Source organism: Elgaria multicarinata, chromosome 4 (genome assembly GCF_023053635.1).
Source record: "Elgaria multicarinata webbii isolate HBS135686 ecotype San Diego chromosome 4, rElgMul1.1.pri, whole genome shotgun sequence".
Classification (NCBI taxonomy): Eukaryota; Metazoa; Chordata; class Lepidosauria; order Squamata; family Anguidae; genus Elgaria; species Elgaria multicarinata.
In genome coordinates, this window is record NC_086174.1 from 45,450,692 (window position 1) to 45,474,156 (window position 23,465).

General features: G+C 43.0%; 1 protein-coding gene and 1 pseudogene across 3 annotated transcripts in view; one reads left to right on the forward strand and one right to left on the reverse strand.

The window, feature by feature from the left end:
• The window catches only part of DAAM2 (dishevelled associated activator of morphogenesis 2), a 226,798-nt gene that overhangs the window by 182,877 nt on the left and 20,456 nt on the right, over positions 1–23,465 (reverse strand). The gene's annotated exons all lie outside the window — the stretch shown is intronic.
• LOC134398153 (uncharacterized) lies at positions 965–13,299 on the forward strand (annotated as a pseudogene).

Here is a 23,465-nt window from a genome sequence, read left to right on the forward strand (position 1 = left end):
ATGTTTGTCAGTATTTCAGTAAGTTAAGTCCTGGATGCAATATTTACTAACATGTTGTTAACTATTTCTGTATCTAAAGTGACACTCTTAGAGCAGCATTGCTCAAAGGCCCAGTTTGGATACATTTCTAAACTGTAGTTTAGCATGACAGAAACAAGCCTTGTCAAGTCTTGGGCTCAAGCATTCCCCACTTCCTTTCCTTCCTTTGGCATGCAACGGGGAGGAGAATGGAAACATCCATTTCCTGGTTTAAACTAGCCACAGCTTATTACCTCTGAACTGGGAACTGTGGTTAGTTTCAACTACAGTGTATTGAAACAAGGCAGGCTCAGAAACCACAGATTGGTCTTTGCTTGTTTCAACAAACCATAGCTTAAATTAAGCATGACTTGTCTTTGTCAGTTGTAGTGACAAACTGCAATTACCTTAAAGGTGAGCATTTCCAATTTCCTCCTTGCAACTGCACCAGATGAGCAGAGGAGATGGGGAGCGTGCAAACCTGAGACCTGCCCAGGCTCATTTTTGTAATACTAAACTATGGTTTAGCATAATGTCCAAAGTCAGCTAAAATTGTGCAGGAGGCCAACTCATTCTCAGACCTTACATCTCAAGAACAAAAGCTCCTAACCTATGTATCTACCAGCAACAGTGGCTATGGTGTACACATAATCTCTCCACAGACACAAACACACAGAGGGTGCATTCGGATGACACTTTAGTCCATGGAGTGGAAACAGTCCACTGCACAGATGGCAATTTGCATGGTACACTTGGGCGACATGGACATGCTGCTCTGGGGAGTGGGCTATTTCCACTCCGTTGAGTTGTCATCTTCCCCCCCCCCGAACGGTGGCGCTGGTTACTGCTTACCTTATTGAGGCGCCACCATTCCGTGGGGAGGAGTGGAGGGGGAGGAGAGATACACTGCATGGAGAAGCGGCACGCCCGTTGCCGAGTGATAGACATGGCGGCAGATGAATCCTGGTTCCTGGCAAGAAAAGAGATGGCTCCACGAGGGTTTCTTCCTCCAGCAACGTCCACAGCACATGTTTCACAGTGGCCATTGCCAGAGAAAGAAGCCCCAGTAGAGCCATCTCTCCTCTTGACAGGAGCTGGGATTCACTCAGCAACAGGTGCACCGCCTTCCCTGTCTTTAGAGGCAACGTGCCCACCTGGTCTCACTGCACCGGGCATGGAGGAACAGGTGACGGGGGGCACCATGAGTGGCAATGCCTCCTTTGCCAGCAGAAGCTTCTCATCGTGTGACATGCAAGGAGACCACTCTGGAGCTTCCTCCTTGTGTGGCGGGTATGTGGTGAGAAAGGATTCCCCTTCTTGTCTCGTGAATTGGGACGGGATGCAGAAGAATCCATCCTGCTCATCACAGCAGCCGCTCGGCTCCTTCTGCATGCACCCCTGCCCCAATGTTGGCAGATGGATTTCTCCTGTGGTCAGGGCCATCTTAACAGCATTATAGGCCCCCGGGCAAAGCAGTGCACTGGGCCTGCCTACACAACCACTCACAGGAATAAAAATGTAAATTATCGATAAAATAAACTTATATTTATTGGTACCGCCAACAAAATCAGTGTTTTGACATTAAAAAAAACATGCTGTACAGCAAAGATTTATCAGTACAAACGTTTGGACAATACAACATGAGACTTGAACTTGAAAAACAAAAATTAGTGTTAAATTCTGGTCTGTGCATAGGTTAGCATGGGGTCCCTATGCTCCTGGGGCCCCCGGGCAACTGCCCAGTGGGCCCATGTGTTAAGATGGCACTGCCTGTGGTTGGACGTTGCATGTCCAGCCACAGGAGACATCCTTTGCCCCCTGCCCCGGCTTGAGAGGATGGAAGGGGCTCCTTCTATCCCCTTGAGCTTATCTCCAGATGGATAGGGGGCAAGGGACATGGACATCCCTGGGAACATGTGGGGTGCTGTGATTGGCAGCACCCCACTCAGGGATAGCATGTGCCCATGCTGGGAAGCACATGGAGATCCAAGGATCACGCCTCCCCACCAAGGGACATGCTGGTTGTTTTTATGCTCTTCATGATTTTAATTTTTGTGAACCACCCAGAGAGCTTCACCTATTGAGCAGTATAAAAATGCAATAAATAAATAAATGATTGAGTCTCCCCAAACACTTGCCAGCACGGGATTATTTCCCCTGCCGATGGAGACCCACTGGGCTAGAGCGGACGTGGTTTCTGCTGCTCTTGCCTCACGACTCTAGTCAGCAGGGGAAATAATCCATGGAGCCCGCCACACAACACATTAACCAATGGTTGTGCAGAAAAACAACTCTGCAAACCATTGGTTATCTCTTGGAAATAATCAACCGTGGCATGGTTTTCGCCCGACAGACAACACAATAGTCAACGATGGATTATTTAAGCAATGGTTGATTAAATAGTCTACCATTGACTAATGTGTTGCCTGAACTGAACCAGAGAGATACACAATATTGTAAGAAAACATAGCAGCCAAGATCAGAACACTGACAACTGACACAAGCAACAGAGAAAGTATAGAAGTTGATGCAATGAGAACTAGGGAAGCTCAGTGGCCTACCAAGGAGCATGGCTCCAGAGTTTTGTAAGCCATTTCCCCTTCAGCTATTTCATTTTACACAAATATTGGCACACTGCACAGGCATGCAGTCATAGCACGTTCCAGAACAGGGCTCTCGACACACTTTCTACAGTGGCAAGGCACCAAAATATGCTTATACCATAAAAGCCAGGCACCGGGAGAGGAACATAAATGCCTAATCGTGGGGTGAACATCCTCCAAGAGAAATCTTGGAAATCCATGGTCTCATGAACTCCAACATATCAAAACCACAATGAGGTCATTTGTTAACTGTGGAAGAAGAAGACAGTCTTTGGCGGGCCGTTTGCTTCTGCTGTATTAATAACCTGGGACTTTTGAAATTCATAATGCAAGCCAGTCGTTTTCTGATAAAAACAGAAGGGGATTATGCACATTTCATTGTATATGACAGTATTAACTGCAGCTTTGAAGCAATGCTGTGGGTCTTGGATGGTTCCCCTGTGTTCTTCTGCTACTGGCTGCAAAGGCTGGAACTGAGCACAGGGCTTTTCCTGTGACAACTCTTCTTTCACTGGCATGAATTATTTTCTGCAGGCTTCTCATAAAATTAAGGCTGTAGAGGCCGTTTATTAAAATGAAGACTTAGCAACTCCAGCCATAAACCCACTGCTGGTTAAAGTGCACTTCCAATCAAGTATCTTAAAATAAAGGTGGAATAATATGTGTACATCACTAGAATGTACATACACTTATGAAATAGATGCCTCAGAGATGGTAAGTTAACTCAGAAAACACTCAGAAGCATGAATTAAACAACCCACTCTGTTTCTAGCTGGAAATGCCTTGTTGCAACTAAGCATTTGTTACCAGCCAATATCTCACATTTGTTCAGCAGGAAATTAACTTACCCACAGGGCTCTGTCTTGGGTCTAGTACTATTCAATACTTTTATTAATGACCTGCATGACAGGATTGATGGGCTTATCAAATTTGTGGATGACACAAAACTGGGACGTCTGGCCAACACCTGTTTTGACAGAATGAGGCTGAAATCTGATTTGGACAGGTTGGAAAACTGGGTTGAGAGGAAAAAGCTGTCCTTTAATGGGGAGAAATGCAAGTTATTACATTTAGAGAGGAAAGATGTAGGATACACAATACAAGATGGGAGATTCATGGCTCGGAAGCACTACATTGGAGAAGGATTTGGGTGTGGTTGCTGACAGCAAACTGAACATGAGTCAGCATGCGAGATTGACGCTAGAAGGCCTAACGCAGTTCTGGGCTGCATTAGAAGAAACATTGCATCAAAGACATGTGAAGTCCTTATTCCTCTCTACTCGGCACTAGTGAGACCACACCTGGAGTATTGTGTAGAATTCTGGGCACCACATTTCCAGAAGGTCATAAACAGGTTAGAACAGGTTCAGAGGAGGGCAACAAAGATGATACAGGGACTTGAGTACATGCCCTATGAAGACAGGCTGAAAGAACTTGGGATGTTAAGTCTGGAGAAAAGAGGACTGAGAGGAGACATGTTACCAGTGTTCAGGTACATAAAAAGATGCCGCATGGAAGATTGTCAAGAACTATTATCAATTGCCACAGAAATTAGGACCTGAAATAATGAGTATAAGTTACAGCTACCTAGATTCCAATTAAATATAAATATAAAAACTTGCTGATGGTAAGATCTGTGGAACAGTCTACCTATGGAGACTGTGGGTTCTCCATCTCTGGAGGTTTTTAAGAAGAGGTTGAACAGCCACCTCTCATGGATGGTTTAATTGGTATTTCTGCACATTGCAGAGGCTTGGACTATGATCCTCGTGGTTCCTTCCAACTCAACAATTCTATGATTCTAGTCCTTGCTGCTCATAAACTAACTAAAATTAAAGCAGAAACTTAAAAAGTCCTTATTTCAACCGGTGTTAAATGTTTCATTTCATGCTGCCTTTAAAATTGATCCCTAAATATCTCTACAACTGTTATTATTTTGTTTTAATTGTAAGCTGTTCCAAGTGCTCTATTTCATCATCATCCATCGAAAGATCCATATCTTTCAGATCATCACTTCAGTAGGCAGTCATTCCGATTTTCCATCTAGGGTTCAATTAGAAGAGGCTTTCCAATTCTTCTGAACCCTATGGACTGCAAGGAATGCAGGCAATGTTTGAGCCCAGAGGAGGAGGGAGGGGGAATTAACCATGGGCAATGCTATTTTTAAGCACAGCTTTTCCCATCAGTCCTATAACTTTTCTACAGTGGATCACAACCCTGGACTAGTTTCAAAAACAGAGAGAGAGAGAGAGAGAGAGAGAGAGAGAGAGAGAAAGAAAGCCACACGGGTGGATAATTGCCTGTTTCAATTTATGAAGACCACAGAGTCTCATATTCTGTATTAGCTAGTGTTCTGATGTAATAGCGACTGTCATAAGGCATTCTGATTAATAGCCAGTACTATAGGAATTAGAGGAAAATAACAGACCAAAAAACTCTGAGTCTTATGCCACTTAAAAGAGCTGGCCTATCAGAAATTATGCTCAAAAACTGGAAAGAAACACCAGTAAGTAAAGCCCCATGGTGATAAATAAACTAAAGAGATTCAGTCCGTGGTCAGAGAGCTCCCTAAAGAATCCTCTCCTTGGGACAGAAGACCAATACCACAGAGTCATACTCCTATCATATAGAGAGATAGATATGACTGCAAATGGTACTGATCTACTTGGAATGCCAACTCCAAGCTTTACAGATGGACTGTGCTTTTAGAATCTGGTAGCATCAACCTCCATGTGTTTAATTAGGAATGTTGAATAAAGTGTGAAAGCCAAGCTGGTTTTATCAATGAGCAACATGGTAGATCTTCGTCCTCGCCTGTTTTTTCATGACCTAGAGTTAGCACTCTTGCTGTACAGTCCAGCTCTCTCCTGTCACGTTATCAGCATGGGATGGGGAGGACCTTCTTTCTCCCCTATCACAGACTTGCATTACAAATTTATATTGGGTTGTTATCTCACTAACTTTTAGGGCTTCCTGTAAATTGTAGCTTAAGAAAGTGCTGAGAATTTGTAATTAGAGATCTTTAAATCCTCTACAACCAGCACTACAGAATTACAGTGCCGTGGGGACCTCCATGCCTAGGGAGCTAGGAGCACGTAAGTAGGAAATTCCATAGGATTCAACCACATTACACCAATGTTCGCTGTGGCAACGCAGCTTCCCAGCACAGCAAGACCATTGGATTTCCCTGTTAAATCAAGTTCTTCTATAAACACTGCCTAGAGGACTGTTGTTGCAGTAATTTGCAAAGCCTCAAAGAACTGGAAGCCATTTTGAGCACATAGTGCCTTGTTTTTAAAAGTATGTTTCTTTTTAATGAGTTTTCTTTTTTTCTTTTTTCTGAAGTATTTATTGCCCCACTTCCTCCTCCTCATTCTACATGTCCTGATTCCCTACATAGTGTCAACAGAACGCAAGAATACGAGTTATTTTTGTCACTCAAAAACATTCATATAGTGAAACCCAGGGAATCATTACCCCCCACCCCGCCCCATCCTTCAACACATTTTGAAAACATCAATATGCTAATGAAAATCAGCTCTGCCATTTTCCCTCATCACGTCTAGACAGAACAACTTTCCCTTCCGAGCTGAAAGCAATGGTGTGGTTAAGAACAGATGGGCTTGCGCTCAGCTCAAACGAGAAGAACGGGATGCTTTGGGAGTTGGGGTGATGGCAGATGGGGGAAGAGAGACGTTGGGATAGCTCCAGGATTTGGAGGACTCCCAGCCATGCCACCCTCAGAGCCTCCCCTTAAGCTGGAAGAGGCGGGACATGCAAGCTACGCTGCATCTGATTTTCTTGGATATTCTGTGCAAAATGGAAATGCTAGCCCTGTGCTAGTCTTGAGGCCCAGGTAAATGCCCTTGCTTGCCACCCTCTGGAGCCAACCCTGGCTGGATTGTAAAGCCTTATTATGCATCCTTAATTCTCCGACATTTGCCATAATTGGAAATCTGTTTTGAACTGCAGCAAGAGACTGGAAAACAAGAAAATCTTACATCCTTTCCAGTGAAATACATATCTTCTCACAGTCACCCATAGCTATGATCAGATTATAACAATAATCTGCTCCAAAGAGCCACCTAAATTTGTAGTTCATGCAAGATGCTACTGTCCTTCATTATACATTTTCAGATTTTGGAGAACATTTGCAAACTCTCAGGCTCGATGGCTGACCCCCTAGCTCTCAGTGAGCCCTGCTGTGCTTCATCCAAACTGACAGAGGAACAGAATTTCCTTCTCTCCAAGCTTTTGTTATGTATTGCATTACCCACTGGGACATAAATTATGGGGCAAAAGGTTTCCACTTGCCTGGGATTCTGTTAAAATATATTTTGTTTTATTTCTGGCACAGTCAGATCTGAGTGAGCACATAATTTAATGAAAGGAAGGATCATACCAGGCAAAGTCAGGCTTAAAGGGTGGGGGGAAGCCTCACTGAATTTCTTGAAGTTCAAGTTTACCCTACTCCTTCTGTTTCAGACCATGAAGAAAAGAAAGCCCCAAGCCATAGGAGGCAAGAAGCCAAAAGCTACATAGGAATAAAGATATTCCAGAGAAAGGAAAATGCACAGAAGTTCATTTGACTCTGGCTAATTTAAAATGCTGCTCCCTTCTCTGGACTTTTTCATGATTTCAGATAGTTCTTGTAAATTTGAAAGCTTTGCATGGATTTACCTGCAATAGGAAAACTCCATTTACCCCCAGGATGAATTAAAGCACCTTGATTTCCCAGAGCTCAAAGAGAGAAAAAATCTGGAGAAAAGCATAATTTGGTCCAGGGTGTGTGTGTGTGCACATTCATTAAGATATGGTCCTTACTGGTAGCCGCTCAAGAAATAAGAAAAGCTTGGATTCTGTCCGCTGTATCCTAGGTTCCTTTCATAAACAACCTTTGACACTACAGCAACACAATTCAGGCTGAAGTGCAATGTGGAAAACACCATGGAGAAGTTCGCACACAGCTCCTAAGGGCTGTTTATATGCACTCAAATGGCTGCAAATCTGCGCTGTGTTAGTTATATGACAGCTGCAAATCTGCAGCCGCTACAGGGCTTTTCCGCAAAGCTGCACAGCAAAAAAGTCAGGGACTTACCCCGACTTCTTCAGTGGTAGCAAGGTCACCCCAGCTCTTCCGCTGTCTGACCTCACTCTGTGGCCGATCCAGGGGCTGTTCCTGAAGAATGATGACCAGCAATTGGTCACCAGAAATCAGGAAGAGGGCAGGCAGGTGGCTCCAGTACCCAGATGACCGCCGGAAACCCCACGCTCCCTCCTTGGCATAGGGATTACTTGATAAATGTAAATGAAAAAGTGGGGATTAGGGGAAGCGCAGCACCATGAAGACAGCCCCCTAGATAGTGTTAGTGGAATGTAGCAAATTCACAGGAGACCTCTATCCATGCTCAACTCTGGCACTATTCAGCTCTCCTTGGGCAACGTCCCGTGGTCTCACTCCATCTCCTGACTTATTTAAACATCCAAGGGATGAACCAGGTTGAAACTAGTAAACAAAAAACCTCCAGCAAGATGAGATGCTCTTGACGTGCCACTTTTCCATCCCAGAATAATCAATCACAAAAACAATAGCTGGATTGATTTGTTTTTTTATTTATATTATTTTATCCAAGCCTTCCTATGCTTGAGGCAATTTACAAATCAATAAAATACAAGAACAACAAAAAGTCTCAGGGCTACAAAGGAAAAGGCCCTGATCCTTCCTTCCACTAGTTAACCATCACAGTTCTATGGGCATGGATGTGAACATCCCTGGGAAAAGCCAAAGAGGGGAAAAGGGTGGATTAAACCCCATGGAATCCCTTTTCCATGTAGTCAATTTTATCATATCATAAACAATCCCTTGAGACAACCCTGTACAATGCATAAGAGTCTGTGCAACGCTGCTTCCACTGGATTCCAGGGAAAGGGCCGTAGCTCTGTCGTAGTGCTCATGCTTTGCCTGCAGAAGCTCAACCCCCAGCAGCTCCAGGTAGGACTGGAAAAGAAATCCCCATCTGTAACCCTAGAGAGCCATTGTTAGTCATTCACAATACTAAGCTAGATGGATCAATGGCATGATGCAGTGTAAGCCAGCATACTATGCTCCCATGATTTATTTAGACCCTCTCTGAAAGAACCCGAAAGTCGATAACAAATCATATTGAAACAAATGCGCATTATCTTTTAAAACCACTAAATGCTCATCAGAATGAGAAGTTTAACAATTGCGTCCTGAGAATGCTTAGACAAACCTTCCCCAACCTGGTGTCCTCTGGATGTTGGACTTCAACTCCCATCATTCCCAGGAGCTATGCTACGTTGGTTGGGAATGATGCGAATTGCAGCCCAACTTCTCTGGAGGGCACCAGATTGAGGAAGGACGGCTTTTGCCAGGTTGCTGGAGAAAGGGAACGCCAAGACTGGAAAGTTGTCATCGATTTACGGTCGAATTTCTTTCACAGTGTAGCCTGAAAGCCAAAACAGATGTTACTTTATACTCATATCTAGCAGCTATGACTTTTTTTATTTACCACAGAATTGGTGCAAGGCGCCCCAATCCTGATTTTAAAGCCCCCTTACCACTATGTAAGAGTTCCAATCTGGATTGCAGAGCCTATGCTATTCTAGAGTAAAAAGTGAGGGGAGGGGTGTAACTGCTAGATATGGACTGAATGTAATTGGAGATGTTTGCATGACACGACAGCCCACTGAGAGTTATTTAATGTACGCGGAGGCTCATGCATTTTGAATATGCACCCCTACTTGGTCTCTTTAAGGGTTATGCAAGGGTTGTTAACAAGCCTGTGTCATCTGGTTGTGCTTTTTATACTGTATTATGTATTTGTGTTTTTAACCTGTTGGTTGTTTTATTATGGTTTTAATTTTTGTGAACCGCCCAGGGAGCTTCAGCTATTGGGAGGTATAAAAATGTAATAAATAAATAAAATGTAATAAATAAATAAATCTGAACCCGGTCAGTGTTTGTTTTGGCCCTGAGACACCAGGTCCAAGAAGGATGGACATGAGAACACCCCTTGGTCAATAGCGTAGGTGTCTATTGTTTTCACTCTGGCTAGATCTACACTACTGCTTTATAGCAGTACTGAAGTGCACTGATAACTGTTGGGGCACAATCCACATTCCATTTACCACTTTCATAATATTATATCCTGCTTTTTATTCCACATTCGTAACGATTTGACACCAAGTGTAGATCAGAGGTCGAGTGTGGGCTGTTTTTGAATCATCGATTGTCTGTTGGAACTGTGACTTAGCCTGTTGTTTGAACCCAGGACATTTTCTGCAGGGTGGCTTGTTAATCATCCAACCCAGCCCATATAGGATTGCCACCTGGCATTTTTTTTAATTCAGCCTCAGTGCTTGTCAATGGGCGAATTTTAAACAAGCAAGAATATGAAGATGCTCAGTAGCTGTTTCATTCTCCTCTCACCAAAGAGGTAACAATTTTGAATCAATAGCAGCATTTGAGTTGATCAGGGCATTTTAAAATACGCACGAACCTTCCATAAAAGCTAAAGAGGACCAGCAGAGAAATCATGGGCTGGATATAATGAGCTCAACCGCTATACACTTTATCACCTCTGAAGAAGAGATAACAGCAACTGGGCAAAATTACCCAATATTTGAGAAGGTGTGTTTCTTGTTTTAGTATTCAGTGACAGAAACAAGAAGGCCAACCTTAAAATGCCATTAACGTGTCATTTAATTGCAATTTAATAGCTTGCATGTTCCTTCATCTTAATAAAGAGGGAGCAGATCCTGGGAAAGCAGCATTGTTTATCTTTAAAGTACTTTTAAATGTCAGGATCTGCCTTCAATTAAATTCACAGGTAGGTTGAATGAGCATTGCCAAAAGCAATCACACAAGGATCAAACAAACACGTGCCGAAAGGAACACTTTGGCCTCTCTTGGGCTTATAGATTCAGATTAACCGTCAGCAACTAGGCCTTGTCTTTATTAATAGAGGATTACAGGCAGCCGGCCAAATGCCCACGTGGTTTCGCTCAGTGATAAGGCACACACTTGGCATGCAAAACATTCCAGGCTCAGTCACTGGCCACTCCAGGTACAGCTGGGAAAGACCATTGCCCCAAACCCTAGGCAGCTGTTCCAAGTCCATGTACACGGTACTGAACTCGGTGGACGAATAGTCTGATTTCAGTAACTTCCTATGTCCCTGTTACTTGCTCGTAGCAATTCCTAAACAGTGACTACTTCCTAGCACCCAGGAGCTTTGCTGTACTGTCTGCAGATTGCATAAGACACAGCTAGTCTCCTCTATCCTTTCCAACCTTCCCTTACTACATTATATTGTGGTCTTAAAGAGCTCAGCCCTGTACCTGAGCACACTATTGTTTTACAGTGGGAGAGATCAATGTGAGGAGGAGAGATGTGGTTTTTAAATTGCATGGCAAACATTCCCTATCCCAGCCCTAATGGTCACTTCAAGGATGCAGATTGTCTTTTTAAAAAGTAAGAAGAACCATGCAGGATCCGACCAAGGCACCATCCAGTCCTGCATTCTGTTCACACAGTGACCAACATGCTGCCCATGGGAAACCCACAAGCAGAACCCCTTCCTACCCATGTTCCCCAGCAACTGATGTACATAGGCATACTGGAGATAGCATATAGCTGTCAGGAATAATAGCCATTGGTAGCCTTCTCCTCCAGAAATTTCTCTAACCCCCTTGCAAAGCTATCCAAATTCGTGGCCATTACCACATTTTGTGGGAGGGAATTCCATAGTTTAACTACATGCTGTGTGAAGAAGTATTTCCTTTTATCTGTCCTGAATCTCCCACCAATCATGGGACGACCTCAGATTCTAATATTACGAGACAAGGAGAAAAATGTCTCCCAATCCATATTTTCCACACTATGCATAAATTTGAAAACCTTATATCAGAGTCACACAATGCATCTGGCAGCTTTTCTTTATCATTGGCTGCTACCAATGCAGTCTCTACATTGAATTCATTTTCATCTTGTGTTGTCCATTTACTTCTCTAATTGGTGGCTTGCCTGATCTAGACTGCGCAAAGGTTTTGTCTGTTTTGAAAAACTGGAGTCTTCCCTTCTTTTGGTTCCTTTTGTTTGATTTCCTTACATTTCTGGCTTTATATTTATAGGTAGACATGGCTATAGTGTGTGTGTGTGTGTGTGTGTGTGTGCGCGCGCGTGCGCACTAGACATTTACTCAAATATTTTGGGCCTGTAAATCCTACCGGTAGCACTAGATCCCGCTGTCTCTGGGTGTAGCCATATGCATGCCCTGGGTTTCAGGAAAGCTGATTTTAATACACTCAGAACTATGATAAGTAAGTTCCCATGGCAAGTGACGCTAATGAGAAAAGGAATCCATGATGGGTGGGAATTTTTTTAAAAAGGAAATTTTAAAAGCACAATTACAAACAAGTCCAAAAATGAAAAAAGAAACCAATGTGGCTCCACAAAAAGCTTAGAGATGACCTGAAAACAAAAAAGGATACATATAGGAAGTGGAAGGAAGGCCAGGCAGTACAGACACGTAGAGTACAGACAGGTAGCATAGAAGTGCCAGAAAGGCATCAGGAAGGCTAAAGCTCAGAATGAGCTGAGACTGGCGAGGGATGCTAAAAGCAATAAACAGGCTTTCTTCAGATACATGAATAGTAAAAGACAGAGGAAAGTAATGGTGGTTCAACTGCTTAATGAGGATGGCAAATTGATAACAGATGACAAAGAAAAGGTTGAAGTGCTCAATTCCTACTTTGGGTCAGTCGTCTCCCAAAAGTGAGTCTATGACCCACCCACCCTGGAAAAAGTGAAGTACATGCTGAAGGGGCAGGATTGCAGTTTGAGATTGATAAACAAATGATCAATGAACACCTAATTTCTTTGAACGATTTCAAATCTCTAGGGTCCGATGAACTGCATCCTAGAGTAATAAAGGAGCTAGCAGAAGAACTCTCATAACCACTGTTTATTATCTTTGTTAAATCATGGAAGACAGGTGAAGTGCCAGATGACTGGAGGAGGGCTAATGTTGTTCCTACCTTCAAAAAGAGGAACCTGGGAACTACAAACCAGTTAGTCTGACATCTATCCCTGGGAAATTTTTGGAGCAGATTATAAAGAAGTCAATCTGTAAGCACCTTGAAAACAATGCAGTGATTACTAGAAGCTGGCATGGATTTGTCAAGAACAAATCCTGTCAGACTAATCTGATCTCATTTTTTGATTGGGTAACCTGCCTTGTGGACTGTGGAAATTTAGTCAACATAATATATCTTGACTAACAAAGTGCCCCATGACATCCTGATTAACAATAACTAAAAGGGGGCTAGATGGAACAACTATTAGGTGGATCCACAGTTGGCTACCTACAGAATCAGACTCAAAGAGTGCTAATCAATAGTATCTTCTCAAACTGGAAGAAGGTATTGAGCAGGGTACCACAAGGCTCAGTCCTGGGCCCAGTTGGATGAGATGATGCAGGGAATACTTATCAAATTTGCAGATGCCACAAAATTGGGTAGGATAGCTAATACCCTGGAAGACAGAAACAAACTTCAAAGTGATCTTGATAGGCTGGAGTGCTGGGCTGAAAACAACAGAATGAAATTTAATAGGGATAAATGCCAAGTTCTACACCTAGGAAAAAGAAACCAAATGCACTCTTCAAATACTTGAAAGATGGTCACACAGAGGAGGGCCAGGATCTCTTCTCAATCCTCCCAGAGCGCAGGACATGGAATAATGGGCTGAAGTTACAGGAAAACCAACAGAAATGTGAAAAAGTGCTATCTTAAACTAAAACCAAATCTGAAAACAAAGTAAGTTTAAGAAAACTGATACAAACAATATATCAAATTTAGGTATAACTATACTTATTATAATAAAATCATATTAGTAGAAAATATTTTAATCTTATTATCTTAGAGTAAATACATATATATATATAATTTAAACAGAATAGTCCACATACATCAAACTTCAAACAAAAATCCCCAAACGCATTTCAACCATACAGGTCTTCATCAGTGGGAAAAGGATATGTAGGTTTTTTTTTAAAAAAAAAAATACAAATATTAAAAACAACTTTTTATGCCCCAGATATGCCCCAAGGGCTCAAAAGAAAGGGGGTAGAGCACCAATAGGCATTTGGCAATTATTTTTTCTTTGTTCTGCTTTTCAGGTCTGATAGAAATTCCCTATATCTGGGGCATAAAAAGTTGTTTTTAATACTTGTATAATTAAAAAAAAAAAAAAAAAACATATATCCTTTTCCCACTGATAAAGACCTGTATGGTTGAAATGTGTTTGGGGATTTTTGTTTGAAGTTTGATGTATGCGGACTATTCTGTTTAAATTTTAAATGTTTGTATTTACTTTAAGATTAAAATATTTTCTACTAATATGATTTTATTGTAATAAGTATAGTTATACTTAAATTTGATATATTGTTTGTAACAGCTAAAGTTACAGGAAGCCAGATTTCGGCTGGACATCAAGAAAAACTTCCTGACTGTTAGAACAGTACGACAATGGAACCAATTACCTACAGAGGTCATAGAGGCATTCAAGAGGCAGCTAGACAGCCACACTAGAGGCATTCAAGAGACAACTAGACAGCCATCTGTCAGGTAGGTTTTAAGGTGGATTCCTGCATTGAGCAGGTTGTTGGACTCGATGGCCTTATAGGCCCCTTCCAACTCTACTATTCTACGATTCTATAATTATGATGGTGCTTTGTCCCTCAACCAGTTGTCCCTCTCTCTTTGGGAGGCTATGGGTCTGACTTTACAGAAGACAGTCCTGTATTTGAAGGATTGTCAGAGAACAGTCCCCTGTTTGAAGAGGTCCTCGATTTGAAGTGTTGGCCATCCAAGTCTGGTTTAAAACCATAAAAATGGAGAGCAAGAGTCTTGAAGTTGCCCATCAAAAGTTAGCCCCTTGACTGCAGATTGGGCTGGCAGACAGATCAATTGGTCCCTATGGTGAGAAAACTGACAAACTAAGCAGTTTAGGCCACTGAGGCCTTAGCTAGACCTAAGGTTTATCCCGGGATCATCCTGGGGTCGTCCCTGTCTGCTTCCGGAATATCCTGTGTGTCATTTACATGAAGCGGGATGATCCCGGGATAAACCTTAGGTCTAGCTAAGGCCTGAGTAACGCCAATCCTCTAGAAGTCAATTGAGATGTAATTTTCTCAGACTTCTCTAGCAATGTTTCCATTACATCCTCTCTAGCAACGTTTCAAAGAACTGCAAAGGGTTCCTTACAGATGTTTAACTGAGAGAACTTTCTTGGTATTATGGAAAGAATCAGCAGAACAGCTCAAATAAAGACCCATGATCCAGGAAGTTTCTGTCAAGTCCCCAGAGACCTGCCATTAGCCCTCTCCTGCCCACACAGTTTTTGGAATTCCTTAATCATCCATCTATGCAATCCCGTTTCCAACACATTTAAGTTCAGCAAACTCCCACTCAGCATGCTGACATCAATCACACACAAGTGAGGAAATATGTGCTATTGTTTTTAAATATGCACATACACATCACAATGTCCATCTTATCCAAGTCCTATGCCTAGTGATGGACACTAATTTGGATGCCTGTAAAAGGGGATTAGACAAATTCATGGAAGAGAAGACTGTCAGTGGCTACTAATCCCGATGGCTATGTGCCTCCTCCAGTGTCAAGAGTCAGTTGCCGGGGAACATGGGCAGGAGGGTGCTGTTGCGCTCATATCCTGCTTGTGGGTTTCCTGTGGGCAGTTGGTTGGTCACTGTGCAAACAGACTACTGGGCTAGATGGACCTTTGTCCTGATCCAGCAGGGCTCTTATGTTCTTATGTCTACCCTGACCACAAAACACAGAGTGTGATTTGGATCACTTCACACAACCTTGCAACAAGCAGTATGCATGGAGAGGTGGAGCACGATGAGTTTGAAAAGCTAAGAGGTCACATGACTGCTCCATAGTGCACCCAAATCACAATAAGCTCTGTGGCTTCTTTTCTTTTGGGAGGAAATCTTACTTGCCCAATGAGCTACATTTCATCCTGCCCTACTCCATCATTTTAAGAGAATAGCTAGACCTAAGAAAAGTTCAAAAGATGCAAAAGATGGTGGGGGGTGGGGACATACGGGGGAAACCCCAAGAAGTCTTGCTCTGGCTGCATTACACATCTCAACCTTCTTTTAGAATTAATGGTGTCCTGGAATTGTACCGAAATAGCAGTGACTCAATCACTCTCTAACCAGAGTCAAAAAGAGAGAGATGGGCAAGATACGCAGATGCAGAAGCATTAACAAACAAGAAGCAGGGTTGGAAGAGTGCCACAAAGAAGAAACCATCAGGGAGAAGCCCCTTTACCTTCCACTGAGAAATCTAGGACATCATCACAACAGTCAGACGAAAGGTGTAATCTTTTGCTGCAGTTTTCATGCAGCAAATATGCACTGTTATCTCTCTCCATAGCACAAACAGAAGGTATCCATTCCTCCATCAGATCAGATAACTATGAGCCTGCATTACACTTTATTATTTATTCTGGTTTTATGTGATTTTAAAGTTAAAATTTTAATCTGGATTTTATGGTTTTAAATTTAAACTGCATAGAGAGCTTAGGCTATTGGGCAGTATACTGTAAATATGTAATAAATAAATAAAATATGTAATAAATAAATATTTATTTTAGCATTTTAATCTCGCCCTTTAGCTAAAAAGGCTCTCAAGGCAGCTTACAAAAGTATCTCTTAAGACAGTCCCTGCCCACAGGCTACAATCTAAAAAACATGACACAAAAGGAAAGGGGATTGGGAGGGAGGAGGGGTAAAACAAAGAAAAGCAAATTCAGGCACTAGATTCTTAGTTGCAAAGTTCAGCAGTGACAGTTGGTAGGAGGAGGGAGGGGGCTCTCAGCCAGAGCTGGACCCAGGCACGGTGGAGAGGTGCCTGGCTGCTGCTTCCTCCCTCACTGGTGGCCTCTGCAGAGACAGTTGGTAGCAGGAGGGAGGGGGCTCTCAGCTGGAGCTGGACCCAAGCACGGTGGAGAGGTGCCTGGCTGCTGCTTCCTCCCTCACTGGTGGCCTCTCCAGAGACAGTTGATAGCAGGAGGGAGGGGGCTCTCAGCTGGAGCTGGAACCAGGCACGGTGGAGAGGTGCCTGGCTGCTGCTTCCTCCCTCACTGGTGGCCTCTCCAGAGACAGTTGGCAGCAGGAGGGAGGGGGCTCTCAGCTGGAGCTGGACCCAGGCACGGTGGAGAGGTGCCTGGCTGCTGCTTCCTCCCTCACTGGTGGCCTCTGCAGAGACAGTTGGTAGCAGGAGGGAGGGGGCTCTCAGCTGGAGCTGGACCCAGGCACGGTGGAGAGGTGCCTGGCTGCTGCTTCCTCCCTCACTGGTGGCCTCTGCAGAGACAGTTGATAGCAGGAGGGAGGGGGCTCTCAGCTGGAGCTGGAACCAGGCACGGTGGAGAGGTGCCTGGCTGCTGCTTCCTCCCTCACTGGTGGCCTCTGCAGAGACAGTAGGTAGCAGGAGGGAGGGGGCTCTCAGCTGGAGCTGGACCCAGGCGCGATGGAGAGGTACCTGGCTGCTGCTTCCTCCCCCACAGATGGCCTCTGCAAAGACAGAAATTTGGACAACTTTCCCAAGAGATTGGAGAACCTGCTCCACTGAACTGGATCACCCCACAGCATAACAAATCACCATTTTCAGATACTAGGAGCATAAGGGCTCCATGAGCCAAGTTTGTACAATAACTTTCTATTTATCTGTACTCACCGATAACATAGTTCCAATGCACCGTTACATCTGTGTCCATACTTATAGCCACAGCAATATTTATCAAGCCATTGTCTGATAAAGGATATGATCTCATAACAGTATAAAACGTTAACAGGCATAGAAGTTCAGAGTTTTAAAAGAGAAAGGGTATTCTATCATCACTTCTGTCTTCTTTTCTAGCAGCACAGGCTATAAAACATTTCCACTTTTGCAGTGGGGCAAATGCTCCACAGGACACCAGCCTCATGGAGAAAGGTCAGTGTGAGCCAAGCGGTATGCGCTGGACACTGGCAGACATCTCCAAGGTTATGGCTGCTGGGAGAAGCGCAGCCGTGATCACAGAAATGGTTCTTTGCTCCTTGTCTGTGTCGACTGGCATTTGCATGGTAGAGTATTTTAGGGCCCCAATTTAACACTCCTCACCAGAATATATGTTCACGGCATAGGGTGGGGGGAATGGGAGGATACCTCAGCACATTTCTAAAGCTGGACAGCATTTCTGAAATATCATCAAATACAAAATACTACAGCTGATCAGGGACAGAGCAAAATGTATGCTTAGTTAATAGGGAGAAGTAGCATTTGGAATCAAAACAATCGGTAGCAAGGGAGTCTATTTCTTCCCCATCCTTTCAATACATGCCTAACTTAAGATTTTAAATTCATTAGGATTTAACTAATGAAACTATGGAACAGAAGCAGTTTCAGATGAACTGAGCACAGGGGTGCAATTTTATGGGTGTGACGCTTGACAACCAAGAAAAATGCCTTGCTTCCACTTCTCATTCACCTTTTCTTTACACTGGGAACTGTATTTTCAATTTATAATGAAAATGTGGTCCAACCAATTAAATCCAAGCTCATTTTACTGGTATTATCGGGTTGCTACAAAAATGTTTTGCTTCTCTACCAGCAGATAAACGTGATCCTTTTAAATGTTTCCATCAAAAGCTCACTCACAGGCTAAGAGTTTCCAGTTCATGCTCTTTGGGCAGTATTTAAGCTTTAGTTAAACACACGCTTAATAAACCTGGAGGAGAAACATCTTACTTTCCTCTCCCTTTCAGTTCTGCTGCAAAGCTCTGGCAGCAGATTTTTCTCCAAGGGAGGGCAGCCAGAACTCAGTTGAAGCAATATACACAGTATTTGTAAAACTGCCTCTATCAGGGATTCAGAGGTTTATTTTTTTAATTAACTGAAAATGATAACACAAGAGCATTTCCAGCTTCATCAACTGCTGGAAAAATTCTGCTCCAAGAGCTGAAGTTACAGTGCTTTCAGCAGATTTCAAAATAAACACAGCCATACGATCATGCTGCATAGTAGCCAGATCTAGGTAAAGTTACCAGCCACAGAGCTATACACACTTCGACACACCCGCTGAATTTTGCTACATGGCACCCACATTGTATATTTGTGAAGCCACAAAATGCCAGGTTCAAGCTACGCATCTGACACCAATGAAAGGACTGTCAAAACAGGCAGGGTTACTTTCAGCCTGTCCTTAGCCCACCTTCCTGTGCGTGGATATTGCATTAGGCACAAATAATTAGAGCACGCAAGATCATTCAGTGATTGGACAACCTTTCAACCACCTACACCTCTCGAGCCTGCCAAAGACTAAATGTGAGACCCCAGAGGGAAAGGCCAGGAAGCGGGGAAAAGATGCATGATTAATGATTCTGGCATGAATTTCACTTCCTATAAACTGCCCTTTACAAGTCAGCAGTTCTGCTATAGCCACCTTAAATAATAATAAACAAGCCATCAGGGCAGGATGGTAAGTCTGAGCTGAAACTCTGCTCCACCCAATAAGGTACCAAAGAAGTACACCTCTTCTGGGTCCATTAATTGAGCTGTCCTAAATGGACTATTGGAATCCAAAGAGGATGAGTTAGGGCAGGGTGGCAAAGACAACTGGAGATAAGCAAGGAGAAATGGCATCCATATCACCCTTCTTCTGGAACAGATGTTGCCTGCCTTTGTAATGCTAGAAAACACAAGGGCATTTTGTTGTTGTTTAGAAGAAGCGCAGAATAAGAGGATTTGCTTCAGGGTCAAACAGATCACCACATTTGATGCAATTCCATCCTTCCACAATGATCAGACGGTCTACCAAACCTTAGTGCCCGCTATACTATGCCTTTTCTAAAGCAAACATGGCTATTGCCCACCAATAGCATGCACATTTGTCAAGACAGCAGTTCACAGAAGTGAGAACATGCATCATACCCATTGCACCATTCAAATTCTTTCCCAAAATGAAATCAATATGCAAGGCAACAGGCTGATTTAGATAATTTAATGTTATATGAAAATAAACCTAGACAAGTATCAGGTTAGCACATCCCGCCCATATGACTGCAAGGAGGAATTTTGCTCCCATTTTAGATTAACTACATGTTACTGTGGTCTCTGAACCCAAAAAACTATGGTCCATCATAACTATGGCTTGTTGAAAAAAGCCAACTTCAAACCTGTTGAAGAACCTGGTTTGTTCCAACAAACCATAGTTAAGATTAACCATACTTCAGGGTTTGGACACAACACTAGTTGGTGGTCAATTAGAAGGAGAAGCTTCCAATCTGTTCTTCACACTGCTCCAGAATATTAGAGTGGGAACCATGGAGTCTGAGTTCACAAGATCACAGAGGAAAAATTTGGTAGGTTCACAAGATTCCCTCCATTATTGTGTGAAACTACCCAATAGCTCACTGCAGCTCATCCTTATAACTCTACACTGCAGTTTTATTCAGAGGGCAACTCATACACACACCTAACTATTGCATTGCATAGGAAATGGGGAGAGAATAGAAATTACAGTTACTAATTAGACTGTGCCATCCATATTTATTCTTCTGAGCTGCTTGGACTAGCGATGATCAGCAGAGAGGCAATCGTTTCTGTATGGCTTGGGATGTTCAGTGCATCATTCCGTGCAACTAGTACTTGCACAAACCTCCATGTGAAAATGACCTTAGAATTCTTTACATGTCTTTCCCTTTGCTGGTTCAGAATTTCCCCTGAATTAATGTCTAACATGCTGCAGGGTCCTTCATTGTAGAAACTTTGAATACTTTGGGATGTATGTATCTAGGAAGGAGGGGGATGCTGGATTATGACAGTGTATGAAAAGAGTGTCCCATCCCGTTCCCCACCACCCTTCATATTTATTACCAAGTCTATTTGTTACTTAAATATAACATTTAAAAGCACTGAGCAATCTTCTTAATCTTTTTCTCAGCGTATGTAAATAAACTTTTGACATATGCCAAGTTCCATGTGTTTAATAAGGAAGTAGTTAGCACACAAGCAATACAGACTCCCATCTGCAGTCTTTAAATATTCTTTGTGCAAGATTAAGGCTGGTGATCCAATCCTATAAAGACAGACACGGCAAATAAAACCTGTTTCAAGACAATGCCACGCTATTTTAAAAACAAGCATCTGGCCTTGAGAATTCCTGAGGAGCGGTGAAACCAGTTCTGGAGCAAGACACGCTTCCAGCTCCTACGCAACCGTATGAAAAACAGAGTGGCACCAGGAATATGGAAGATGTCCATCCCTGTACAATCCAAACACACCCTGTTAACTGTGCAGCCTTTGTGCCACATCAGCATTTACCAGCAGAGGCTGGTGACTCCAATGTGAGTGGGGTGGTGATCCACCCTGGGTTTCAGTCAAAAAAACCACTCAGAACTCTAAAGGTGCTCTTCAAGGTGCTTGGACAGAGTTTTGACTGAAATCTGGAGCAGATTCACCACCACACTGACAATAGAGACACCGCCTTTCATTGGTACCTACACTGCACCTAGAGCTGCATTCTCATTGGCTGCTCCATAACTCAGTAATGTTGCCAAGTAATGGAAATTCAGCAAGGCCAAGCTCCCATTGGTCAGAAAAAAATGGCCTATTTTATAAGTCAGAGGCTAACCTGATGAGGGCAGAGCTATGCAGAATAATCCTAAGGCATGTCTAATTCAGAACAAAGTCCCAGTGAGTTCAACTGGGCTTACTCCCAGGTAAGCATACCTTTATGTATGTTTTTATTTAGTGAACTAAATACAATCCTTCACTGTGATAGTGTGCTTTTGTTATACTGTAACTCACTTAGTCCCAGGATCAGTGGGAAATAAAGTTGCAATAATGTGTTGACAAAATATTTTCTAGGAGTTTAGAGTCATCATCAGGGCTGGTGTTAAGGGTAGGCATGGCAGAGCTCCTGCCAACAGCCCACACCCCAAGAGGAGCCCATGGACAAGGGTCGTCTGGAGTTACTCCCTCTCTTCACCACTGCAACCTGCTTGTTCCCCTGCCTCTCACTCTGGCCCTGGCGGTGGTGTTGATGACATGCCACTGCCTATTTGCTCACGGACTCTCTGCTTGTCAAGCAAGCAAGAGGTAGCAATGATGACAAAGAGAATGAGGACAAGCAGCTAGTGACAATGGTGGTGAAAAGTAGACTCATGGAGGGAAGGAGCCTTTTGAGGTCTTACCCAACAGTCCTGAAATACCTAGACCTGATACTAGTCCTCATGGATGGCTGTCCCCTGCCTAAAATAACCACCTCCATGAACAGAAAACCAACAAATTTAGGAGATGGTTATACTAGAATTCTTTTCAGTGGCATGCTGGATTTCCATAAACAAGAAATTCTGGAGACTGCTTAACGATACAATCCCCAAACTGCATTTTAAGTCCCTGAAGGATTGTACCACATGAATTCTGGACATGTGGTTTGGCTTTAATTGAATGGCAGACATATACAGAGACATTTCAAAAGTGAGATTGTTGCAATGCCAACATTCATAGCATCTTCTGAGAAATAAACATGATCATGAGGCATGTATTATTAAAGGAATTTAGCCAGAGATACGAGCCATTGAAGCAACATCAGTTTCCAATACTGGCCATACAAAAATGGCTGCCATGTCCCACATGAGCTTGCCCAAACCCTCTGTTTAGTTGCTGTCCCCCAGTCATCGATGACCAGAGAGGGGGCTTTCTCAGTCATCGCGCACCAAATATGCCTTTTCAGTACCAGGCCTACCCTTTTCTTTCCTTTTTTAAAATTTGGCCAGGCATTCCGGCATGTTTTATAGCTGGTTTTAGTATTTTATAGCTTGCTGGATTTTAGCAGTTTTGCTTCGGCGATGCTGGGTTTTTTTTGTTGCTGGGGGATTTGGTTTTATGATTTTATTGTATCTGCTTTTAAAATTCTGTGCCATCCTGGTAGTGAAAGGTGACTTGTCCAATTTATTAGATAAATAAATATGACATATCTCAACAGACTACCCTGCAGCAATCAAACTCATGGTCATGTCTGCAATCCTATAGTTCAGCCTAACTGCAAAAAAGGTAAAAATTTCTGACCATCTGATACTACCTGCAATCTTTTAACATGCCTGGAATTCCATTAACAGAAATTTGCAGTCACTGCATTTGCTAAGCGTACAACAGTCTTAAAGAACTGGATTGTAATTACGTATGTGTTCCATACTAACCAGAAGGCAAGTGCAGAAAAACAGGTGCTGGGGTGTACATAGGTCATTTTAAACAGGTCCTTATCAGGACATAACCTCAAGAAACAATTTGTTATGCATACCTTCCAGTGGAAGAACTGTGAATTCGCTAAGTCCGCTATCAGCAAGAGGTATATCCACTCAAAGATTTCTGAGAGTTTGGGTCACACCGTCAAAAAAATGCAGTGCGCCACTGAGGAAAAGAGTCGGCAGAGGCCGAGAAATTGTTTTTTAAAGTCCCAAACTAAAGTAGAAGGCAGTGTTATGTTTGTACTAAAGCAGATAAAGAAAGGCTTTCCTTGGGATATTTAAACATCTGCTCATTCACAAATAGCAGTGAATACCTTAACCAAGTGCTTTGGCATCTTTAGTAATCCAGTTATTGGTGTAGCCAATAAGAAGCATGGGTACCAAGCAGAATTGCTTCTTAAGGGAGTATCAATTTGACCAGCCCCAACCAGGTTTCTGATATGTCATCATTGGTTCAGAAGGCCATGTACCATTTCTCCTACACACCCTTCAATAC